The sequence below is a fragment of the Mytilus edulis genome, chromosome 3 (assembly GCF_963676685.1).
Source record: "Mytilus edulis chromosome 3, xbMytEdul2.2, whole genome shotgun sequence".
NCBI classification, from domain to species: Eukaryota; Metazoa; Mollusca; class Bivalvia; order Mytilida; family Mytilidae; genus Mytilus; species Mytilus edulis.
The window spans coordinates 73,274,334-73,285,635 of record NC_092346.1 but is presented as its reverse complement, the minus strand read 5'-3'; the positions used below and the strand labels follow the sequence as shown (position 1 = coordinate 73,285,635).

At 32.4% G+C, this 11,302-nt stretch overlaps 1 long non-coding RNA gene across 1 annotated transcript; it reads right to left on the bottom strand.

Annotated features, from left to right (window-relative positions):
• Positions 1–6,609: 6,609 nt before the first annotated feature.
• On the bottom strand, positions 6,610–10,457 carry LOC139517391 (uncharacterized). Its single transcript, XR_011663136.1, has 3 exons — positions 10,339–10,457; positions 10,097–10,211; positions 6,610–6,717 (listed from the first exon to the last, which is right to left on the bottom strand). It is a non-coding gene; the product is annotated as an uncharacterized lncRNA (long non-coding RNA).
• Positions 10,458–11,302: the final 845 nt, after the last annotated feature.

Sequence of the window (11,302 nt, the reverse complement as noted above, 5' to 3'; positions counted from 1 at the left end):
TATAAGAGCTAGTGTGCAATAAAATTCATTTTTGGATAGCTGAGTATTAAAATAGCCTTTGTATTGGGTTTAAATGAACATCAAGATTATGTAATGTATGTAATATAGGCTGTTTTCTGTATGACAGTCCGTATTTGCATGTCCCTACCATACATTGGTCCGGCAATTATTGCAATGTTTTTTTCCAACTTTTTATCGCACGAACTTTGTGATTGGATTTTACGAAAAAATGAGGCGAAAGACACCCATTTTTTATTTGATCATTAGGAAGATTTATGAAAACAGTTTCTAAAAAGGTATCACTCAAAGGCATTGAAATTCTAGTTTGATCAAAATTTTGGGGGGATATGTGACATGTCAACCCCCCTTTTTGCAATATTTTATGGTAAATAAATGCAGAATGTTGCCATGGATACACATAAAAGGAATTAATTTTCACTCTTTTAACTTTTGAAAATCAAATCTATGGAATATACTGATTACATACATATGCACATGTACAACACAAACAGTTAGGTTAATGTATTAGAAATCCAGGAATAGGAGATGATAAAACATTTTGTGGCTCATTTTTAATTTTATTTTCTAACTGTGGAGTGCTACCTAAATGCATCCAAAATTACTAGCGTATCGGCAGCGTAAATGATTTTGAACACGCCAGTGCTATACGCTGATGTGTGACGCCGGTATTAGTTGTGTTTCCTCAATGCTTTTCAACTTCGGTTTTTTATTTGGCCTTTTAAACATTTTTTTCGTCACTGATGAGTTTTTCGTAGACAAAACGCGTGTCTGGCGTAAATATAAGGCGTAAATATAAAATTTCAATCCTGGTATCTACCAGGAGTTTATTTCCGGTAGTATTGTCTTTTGAAATTAATATTACTTTGATATTACACTTTTTGAAACCATTTCTATCAATTTCAGATTCCATTGTCTAAACTTATGTTTCATTGTTCATGTGTTGTTTCCATATATTCTAGCCACTAATCTTGAGTCTATCCCTTTATTCAGATAACACCCCATATAGCAATTAAATTATGCTTGTAATGTCATTCATAACTCTTAACAGACCAATTAACAGACCGAGTTTTATACATCCGACCCATTAACAGACCACACGTTTATCAAAAATTGATTTATGTCACCAAAAATACAGTTTTTCGTGTAGATTTTTCACATATTGATGTTAATATGGTAAACAAACATAATGCCTGTCTTTTTTCGATGTTCAAAATATTGCATGCAAGTAAACTCAACCAACGTGTCATTTTTGTGTACATTTTGTGTGTGTAAAATGTGTATAAATTTACTGATGAGTAACTCGCCTTTTCATTTTATAGATCGTTTATTAAAGCTAGACAAAAAATAATTACACCACTGGATTCAGTACTCCAAATCGTTTTGTCAGACATGAATAGTTTTTATGATATAAATATAATTAAAAAGTTATACAATGAAACATAATGACCTTGCAATGATTTTCTCGATAACACCTGATTAACAGACTTTAGCCAACCCGATTAACAGACCAACCGCCGATATAGCCGCATACCCAATATAGATTAACCGACCAAACTCTCGGTTAGCCGAGTGTCGGCCGTGAATCAGCTATAAAAGGCCCCGATACGAACCATGTCGTCGACTTGATATCTTATTGTTTTGCATTACTATGTAATAGATACATTGAAAATTTATGCAAATGGTGTTTTTGAAATAAGAAAATTGTCGTTTTATTTGTTTCTATTAACTTTTTAAAATTTTGTTACTATATCAAACATTACAGTTAACTTTTATCGCTTTCTCGATAAACACAGAGCTTCGATTCTTTTGTTCTATTTCAAACGTGTTTCCGCCTGCATATATCAAGACAAATTAAGATTGTAATCTGCTTCCTCTGGACCCATACACATGGGCTCGATTACCAAATATTCGTATGTAATATTAATGTTTTTAATGCTCCATTTATTGTCATTATGTTTTTCTGGTCTGTGCGTACGTTCGTCCGTTCGTCTGTTTGTTTGTCCGTTTGTCCAGCTTCAAGTTAAATAAAATTGAAACTTAGTACACATTTTCCCTATGGAATGATCTTTTTAATTCTAATGCCAAATTACGGTTTTATCCCATTTTCATAGTCCACTAAACATAGAAAATGATAGTGTAGATGAGGCATCCGTGTACTAAGGACACATTCATGTTTCTTCAAATTTTCGTCGCATCGCTGTAAATTTGTGTTAAAATTTTAACGTCGATATCAATAAATATTTCATTGTTTACGAGAAATATGCAATTTACTATCATTGTTATAAATCCTAAATATGGCCAATTATATGATAGTTTAAAAAAAATAATTTATGAAACATATTTATATCCGCTAACCGAGCCCCTATTGAGATCGACAAACTCAACAAAAAAACTTTGAATACAATACGGATATTTCTTAGAATTGATGGTCATCCTATAAAAGTTACGGTCGTCCTATATAAATTACAGTCAGTCTTTACAAATTACGGTCATCCTTTACAAGTAACGGTCATCTTTTTACCAATCACGGTCATCCTTGTTTTATGTTACGGTCATCCTGAAAATATTTTGATTATGATTTACGGTCATCTTAACGATTTTTTCAAATCGAATTTCCCGTTTCATGCACATTTCTCGGAAGTAATTAGTGATTTTCGAGTGATTCTTTTATAAATTTACATCGTTTCAATGTATGATTTGTAAAGAAAATGATATAGAAACACTTTAACAGACAATACAGAAACTGACCTAATTTTTCATCCGACATCTTGGGATGACCGTGAATGCAGTTACGGTCATCAGCTTTACCCCAGTGCCGTTGACATTTAAAAGAAAACTATAAGAAATACCGGATTAAAAATTGAAATATTCATGGAATCGTTTCAATAAAGGGAAGACAAATAAGAACCAGACAAACCTATAGATTCTTTATATTTCTTGAAAGGTCTATAATTTGACTCAGATTTAGCAAGTATTTATCTAAAACATCGTGGTAATATGATCAACGGAATGTAGAACCGTTATTGTTCACAGCTGTATAGCAATACCATGAAGTTACGTTTTAATTCATTCAATAAGCGTACCCGGAAATGTACGTGCTCTATTGACTAACGTCACTTTACATTAGCAGGTTATATCCCGTTTGAAATAAGTTTCCCAATGTAACAACCAAGCTCAAGTCAAAATTTTTGTAACGGTTTTAAGCAATTTTTGGTATCAATATTCCTGACATATCAATTAATCCGGGATAAATTTTATGCATAGAATACATTTATTGAATTTAACACATGGTATGGGTAAAATCTCTTTGTTCTTACTGTGCTATAATCTGGATAATGCACATCATAGGTGTGCATTAACTACCTCAGATATACTGCACAGTTCAAATCTATTTTTACCTTTAGGGGCGGTTCCTAGATTTTAAAAGGGGCGTTATTCTATCAAATTAAAAAAATTATCACCGAGCGTAGCGAGACTAAAAACAATATTGACGATTTTAAGGCAAAACACGATAATTTGTCCAATCCTAGGGTGAACGACATGTTCGTCCTCACACCCGAATCCGCCATCTGCTTTGAAATTACGACAAAACTGAACTTTGTACAAGCATCGTAGTTTCAGAATAGGAAAAAAAGAAAGGTTTCTCATTCCTTTTTTTCATCTTAGCTTGAACATAAAATGTTTCAGTATTATATTTTGCGTACAACATAAATCTTAAATCAGTGTTTTAAAGTCAGAAAGAAAGTTAAAACAATTTTTGGTAACTTCCGCCAAAAAAGAAATGTATCTAAGAATATCCGAATAAAAGAAATCTGATTTGGACTAGTTTTCAATTCAATGGAATTTATAACGACTTCTTGAATATCTATTCCCCATATTGTTGGACCGAATTTAAAGGGGGGTCATATTTAAGTTTGTTTTAAAACAGGAAGATTAGCTAGAGATCAATCAGACTTCATTTAGATGGACGTGTCTGTAGATACAAAGAAATTTGGGGGAGGGGGAGTAAAAGATTGGAAAGAGAAACGCATTTTCTGTTTATTCAACATTTAAAATTTAAAATATAACATCTAATTCTTCCTCGGTTTATCTTTCTCTATTAAGCATATCATTGGTGGAAAGAAATTCAAAAGCAATTAATCTAAACTCAACAACCCTTTCAGTTATGATTTTTTTTTCATACAACGATTTGAAAGTACTCAATTTGTCAAAGTCTTAATCGTCATTTATTAAAAAAATGGGAATAGATTTAATAGAAACATTAAAAAAAAAATTACCATTAAATTGCAATTTTACAATAAGTCTAAACCTAAAAAAAAGTTATCAATTTAAAACTTACCAATGAAAGTCGTATTTCACCATTTCTTTACCCTACAATAAACTTTCCTATGATCCGTGGATTGCGGAATATCGTCCACATCCAAAACGTTCACGTAAATTAATGACGTCATGTGTTAAAACAGTTATTGGCCAATCAAATCGGTATATAGAATTTAATCTGCACGCGCTCAGGATGACCCTTTAACCCGAACTCCTACGTCGTTCGGGTTAATAAGGGTCACATGAGCTGTGCAGATTAAATTCTATATACCGACTTGCTTGGTCAATAAATATAACTTATAACGTCACAACAGTAAGAGAGAGGGTCTTTAATTATTTTTAGGGCCTTTTAAAGCCGACTATGCGTTATGGGTTTTTCTCATTGTTGAAAGCCGTACGGTTGTCTAAAATTATAATAATTCGTTTGAACTTTGGTGGATAGTTGTCTTATTGGCAATCATACAATATCTCCTTTTTAAAAATAATAACAACGTTACATACATGTAGAACGAGCAATCGTTTCTTTTGTTCTGATGCATAGATTTTCCCATGTGAAACTGAAACTTCTTAATATCATAAATGACAATTACAATTGCTTTTTAAATCGAATTTAAGTAAATTCACTTGGTTAAATTTTGGCAGTATATTCAGAGTACTCTGGGTTATTTAACGATACAAAATACAACCAAGGAAACAGTAAATGTTTTTGAAATCAATAATAAAATGAACTTGAGTCTTACATTTCTAAAATACTAGTACATGGATTAAAGATATGATAATGCAATTTGTAAAATTCCTAACATTTTCAGAGATTAGATAAAAAAAAAACAACCATAAGATTGTTTTTGCAAGGTACGATTTATCCTTCCTACGACAAACAAAAGGCGAAAAGGGGCAAAGAGATATCCAAACTCATAAGTCAACAAAGACCTGACGTGATATAGAGAACAAAAACGAAAAACGACCAAAATACAAACCAAAGACTACAAAACACAACATAGAAAGACTGAGTCGTGCTGCCTGTATTATTACATTTCCGGTAATAAGTCTTTTCCAATAGATCACATCCTGAGGTTGTGGTTACAACAATTGGAATATATCCGTCGTCATATTTCAAACAGATACTTTAATATATAGTCTAGTATCCCATATATATAACGGTCAACCAACTCACCAAACTGTCCGTAAAGTTTTCGAAGGGATGACTTCAACTGCACCAATTTAAATTCGTGACACAGTAGCTTCCTTGAAAGAAGGAATCATCTATAATGAAAATCTTGAAATGAAACACAAGCTCTTGAATGTCATATCAACTGGAAGATATATACTCCTACGCCAGACGCTTGCTGTGTGTTGCTATATAGAAATTGAAATTTCAAAATTGGGAAGCGAAATCATCTCTTATGGTCCGAGACCACAATTGTCGTCCCTTGATTTTCATACAGTCCCTAGGGTTGACAGTGGGTTACTTGCTAATATTTTTTATACCCCTTCCAAATTTATTTCTCCATGATTTATGCCTCAAATGGCAAGTAGGGGGGGGGTGAAATTACACTAAAAAAATTGGGTCCAGAATTTTAAAGGAAAGTAGTGAGTTGGTCCAGTTGAAAAAGGTTAAAAACTAGCACTTCGGAAGCTGTCAAAAGATTTCAAGATGCCCTAAACAAAAAATTGTCCATATTTTGAGTTAGAGCCGATGAAGTTTTCTATAATTTTGATATAATTTGTCCCAAAAGTAGTACAACACACTGTAGAAATTTCATTCAGGAAGCGTAGGTGGGATTTTCTTAATTTTCATTTATGTTCTAAAAGAAAAGCACTACGAAATAATTGTGGTCTCGGACCTTATGTCTTGAAGTTTTGTTCTATAAACCAAGATCCGTTGTCAATTTCTAGACGTAGAATACTCCATCAATAAAGCGGAACGTGATAATGCTAGCTTTTTTTCATTCTTTGCAAGAAACTGTTGTATGGAGAGTCCCCCATATGAATAAAGGAACACGTTGACAAGAAGATGAGAACAATTGGTTACCAATTGAATGCCGATTGTTTTTTGGAAAAATGTTAATAACGTAAGTTTCAGAGATGAAAAAGTATACTTTTTTAATAACATTGCAGGGCGTGATTTGTGGAGTCGTGTTGAAATCTTGGGAATAGGAAAAACATAATACGAAATAATTAATTATAAACAAGTCACAAAAAAATATGACACAGATATTCTAGTGTTTTGATGTACATCAAATTATAATTCACTAATACAAACAGAAAAATACAGCAACGACTTTATTCACTTATAAGATTCATCATGGTCCCCAACAGTAAACTCGTTTTCCATTTTCATACCAAGTGTCATAACATCCACCACAGTAGTTAGGGCTGAAAAGAAGATGAATACTTGAACAAAACAAATGTACGATAAACCATATATAAAACAGTATTCAACGATTTCAAAAAGTAAAATCCCCAAAAAAATGAACTCCGAGGAAAATTAAAAACGAAAATTCCCTAATCTAATGACAAAATCAAAAGCTCAAATACATCAGACGAATAAATAACAACTGTCATATCCCTGAATTGGTACAGACTTTTTCTTATGCAGAAAATGATGGATTAAACCTGGTTTTATAGCTAGCTAAACATCTCACTTGTATGACAGTCGTATACAACATTCCGTTATATTGACAACGATGTGTGAAGTTAACAAAACAAAAAGACATAATAGGTAAAAGAGTCAAAAATAGGGGTAACAGCAATCAATATTGTGTTATAATCTTAATCACTATAAACAAAACACAAGCAAACATATGTAACAAGGAAGCACAATAAGGCATAAACATGATGTAGACAAACGACATTAGCAAAAAGGAAAGAAAAGGATACAAAACTTTAACATGGCACAATAATACAATAACGGGGTGTATAAGTACATACGCACGTCAGTGTAACAAAGAAACACAAAAAGGCATATAATAGATAACAGCACATACGCAAAAATGAAAGACAAGCATACAAAAATGATACCATGCTAGTACAATAACACAATGGCGGGATGTATAGGTACAGAGCCATGTCAGATGTAACAAAGAAACACAAAAGGCATTTAGCCAAAACACATAAGAAAAAATGAAAGACAAAAAGTACCAAAAAATGTACCACAGAGCATTAACACGACAGGATGTATAAGTATAGAGCCACGTCAAATGGATATCACCAAAAACAGACTAAACTGTAAAAGTTATATTCATAAAGACAAAAAGAATACACAACACGGTATTAAGATGATAACCTCAGTACCCATAATCTATACTTCAAGACCATCCTGTATTATTTGTGGAAGTTGATACGGAAAATTATCAACAAGGTCTTAGTACCTTCTGATGAACTTTTTTTTACAGAAAGGACGAGACGTATTTTGGCATACCCATGTTTCATCAACCTTCTGCTCAGACTTTGGTAACGTTAACAACGTCTTAGTTGGAGCTAAAAGCTCTCGAATAACGAATAAGTAGGGAAATTTATATCCCATATGCAGGTGAAATCGGTATATTGCTACTATAAAGGTGGCGGAAATTTATAAATTCAAGATGAAAATCGTCTCGTTTGTCAAAGATCCTGGTACTGAGATGACCGTGTTTGTCAAATTCGAGATGTAACTCTAATAATGAAGCGGAGGAAGCCGTGTCAATTTGTTGAAAAAGTCTACCTCCAAATTCTACAGATATGTTGTTAATATGGACTCCAGTATACTGATTTTTGTTCTTTTGTGTAAAAATCAACCTTTTTGTTCACTTTTAACAAATTATGCCGTATGGTATCCCAAAAGCGAATGCTACCATTTTTATGTTGAAAAGCATTGTAGATTATTTCTTTTTGACGATTTTTCAATTTCACATGTGGAATAGTGGGGTTGAAAAATCTAAAGTTTTGATAAAACTAATGTCAGAAAAAGATCGAAATTAAAAGTTATCAAGAAGTTCTTTACAGTTTTTAAGAATCCACATATGGTTAATACTACGCGAGTAAACAGTTTCACTGTATTTCTGAAAACCCTTTTTCACTGTGAACACAATTGTTGTCAATGTCATGCACAATTCTTCAATCGAACATGCAGATGATCCGGTAATGTACCGTTGTTTGTACGGGATTTTGTGAAGCTAAGGTATCAAATAAAACAAGGTTACTCCGATTTGTTGTCCAATGCAATGTCCTTTGAAGCCATGAAGGACTTATGATTCGCCAAAATCTCATCCTTGTCAAATGATATGTGTTTGATTTTTTTCCGATGATTTTATTCACGACTATTATAGACGATTTAGAGATAACATATTGTTTGGGCACTTGTCTCTGCTGAAGACATTATGTTTAACTCATTAAATAATTTTTGCTTTCTGGTGTTGTTTTGTTGCTGTTTTATTGGCCCACAACCAACTTTTTATTTTATCAAAGTTGTTAAAGTCACCTTACTTATCACCTTTTCCCCTCTTCTGTAAAACTATGAACATTATTTTTCAAACTGCTGTAAACAAACAGATTAAAACGTTTTAAGTTGAATCGAGACCACCATATTGTATGTCAAAATAGTTAGACAGTCAAAAAAAAGTTAATGTTTTCTTGGTATGGATAACTGGCGAAAAAATTAAACGTAGTAAAACACCAAATCATGTTAACATTCATGTTTAATTGTAGTTTTTCTAATTAGATTTCAAGAAAAAAAAACACGTCGTTGTTTATGACTTATTAGTATAATTGCTTACACTAATTCATACAGAAATTCCACTAAAAATATTAGGAAGACAATTTCGATTATTTTTAAATTAAGATCTTTTTTGGAACGTTTTTTTAACACGTTAATCGTGCATACTCTTTCAAAATACTAAAATCAGCCGGAGAGAGAATGACAGGTCCGAAATGACAGACTAGAGAATGCATCGCGTTCGAATCAGATTATCCCTACGAGAAATATGCAATTTTAATTCTTATAATATACTACATCAGCTAGTTTCTTTGTGTAAAATTAAATGTTGACACATTGTTAATTATATAATCATGTCAAGAGCAACTTGGATTGTTTCCCCTTGCAATAAAAGTAAATTAAACACAGGCGAATGTTTATGAATTGACTCCCATTAAGATGTATGGTTTTCGCCCTTACATCAAATAACATTAAACAAACAAACCACGTGCACATCTTCTTATATCTATCTAAATACTGTAAATTCAGAATTCATTGCGTGCATTTATTAATGCGATTTTGTCATTTTATACTAAAATGCGATTTGAATTTTTGCGATTTGGAAAAAAACCTGTTTAATTCATAAGAAAAATTTCAAAATGCGACTTTGAATTATTGCGATTATAACCTTGTCGTGTTTTTGCATAATAACAACACCGCAATATTTTCTGAATTTAAAAAAAAACCATAAAAAAACAAACATTAATTTTGTCTCGAAACGAAAGTCAATATTTCAGGTCAAACTTTACAACCTGGAATTAGCTTAACGTGAAATTTATATCAAAGAAGTTATTACTTCGTTTGAATTGAAGCGATACTGTTTATTTCATCAGTCTTTATCTATCTTAATAAGCTGTATAACAAAATGTAATTCACGAACTACGACTGTACGAATGATGTAATAAATATATGAATCCGATTGCTCCTCTGGCTATGACTTAATTTTCTATGTCCTCATTTATGGGTATTGGATGGTTATGTTCAATACCTTTGGAAAAGATTTGGTTATTTCACAAGACTCACACGCATGTTGCTGTTCTTCTTAAAGGACATGGTGCACCTTCGCATGGATTTCTTAAACAGTTAGTCAGAGCAACAGGGCAGGCTGTAGTTGTCTGGGAAGCAGGAAAGGATGAACCTAAAAATATAAGTTTCACTTAAAGTAAGTATGAAAAACACTAACAAACTAAATTTAGAGAAGAAAAACAAGAAAGGCAGAAATATTATTTGACGTGTTACAGTATTATATTTTTCATTACGCTTACCCATAGTGATGCAACTAAAGAGAGTCAACAGCAATAACTTTAACATCTTCTTTAAATCTACGCACTAACTATTTTGAAATTACTAATAAGTCGTTGAATGTCTTATCTGTGATAAGAAGTATATGGCGTTATCTCATTCGCATGTCTAAAAGTACATTATTACACCTAAATCAATTCATAGCATGATATATTACAAATGACCTTTCAACATATAACATATTCTGTTTTATGCACACAAAAAAGAACGCAGTTATGAACACTTACCATCCTTCATCTTGTCCTTCCTTACATTTTGACATTGCACATGTTCATGTTCACTATTTTTGGCATCTCTTCACTAAATGCATTGGATCTGTGCGGATAGTGTTAGTGTTCATTCGTTTGATGTGTTTGAACTGAGGATTTTCCAATTTGATGAGGATTTGTCCGTCTTGAATTTTCCTTGGAGTTCAGTATTTTTGGTTAATATCTTACTTTTTTGTATATAAATATTAGTTGTAATAAGCTCTGGTCTGCGAGTACTAGAAACTGGTGTTTTGTGTCTTTAGTCTGTTTGTGTTTATTATGGACCTGATGGGTCTAGTCCTTTTCAGCTGATTTTTATAATTTGTACTGATGTCATGCTGTAAGTAGGGAAGGTGTTGGCGTCCGAAAAAAGGTTTAACCTTGTACGTTTTATCAAAAATCAATAATCTGTTTGATATTCAGCTTTCAATTCCATGTGCACAATACATCGGAATGCTGCATTATAGATTATTATTATTGATTATAGCATGGCTAATATATAATTGCCTGATTGTGATATCAAGTAACTTGTTCAATACTTACGCATGGCTCATGTATCTGAGATAATTAAGGCTTGGTCATTAACCCCATAAGTGGTGCTTTTTTCTCATAATTTAATATATTTTTGTCATATTGGGCAATGTGTTTTGGTGACATATCTTTGGTAGCCTCTATTAAG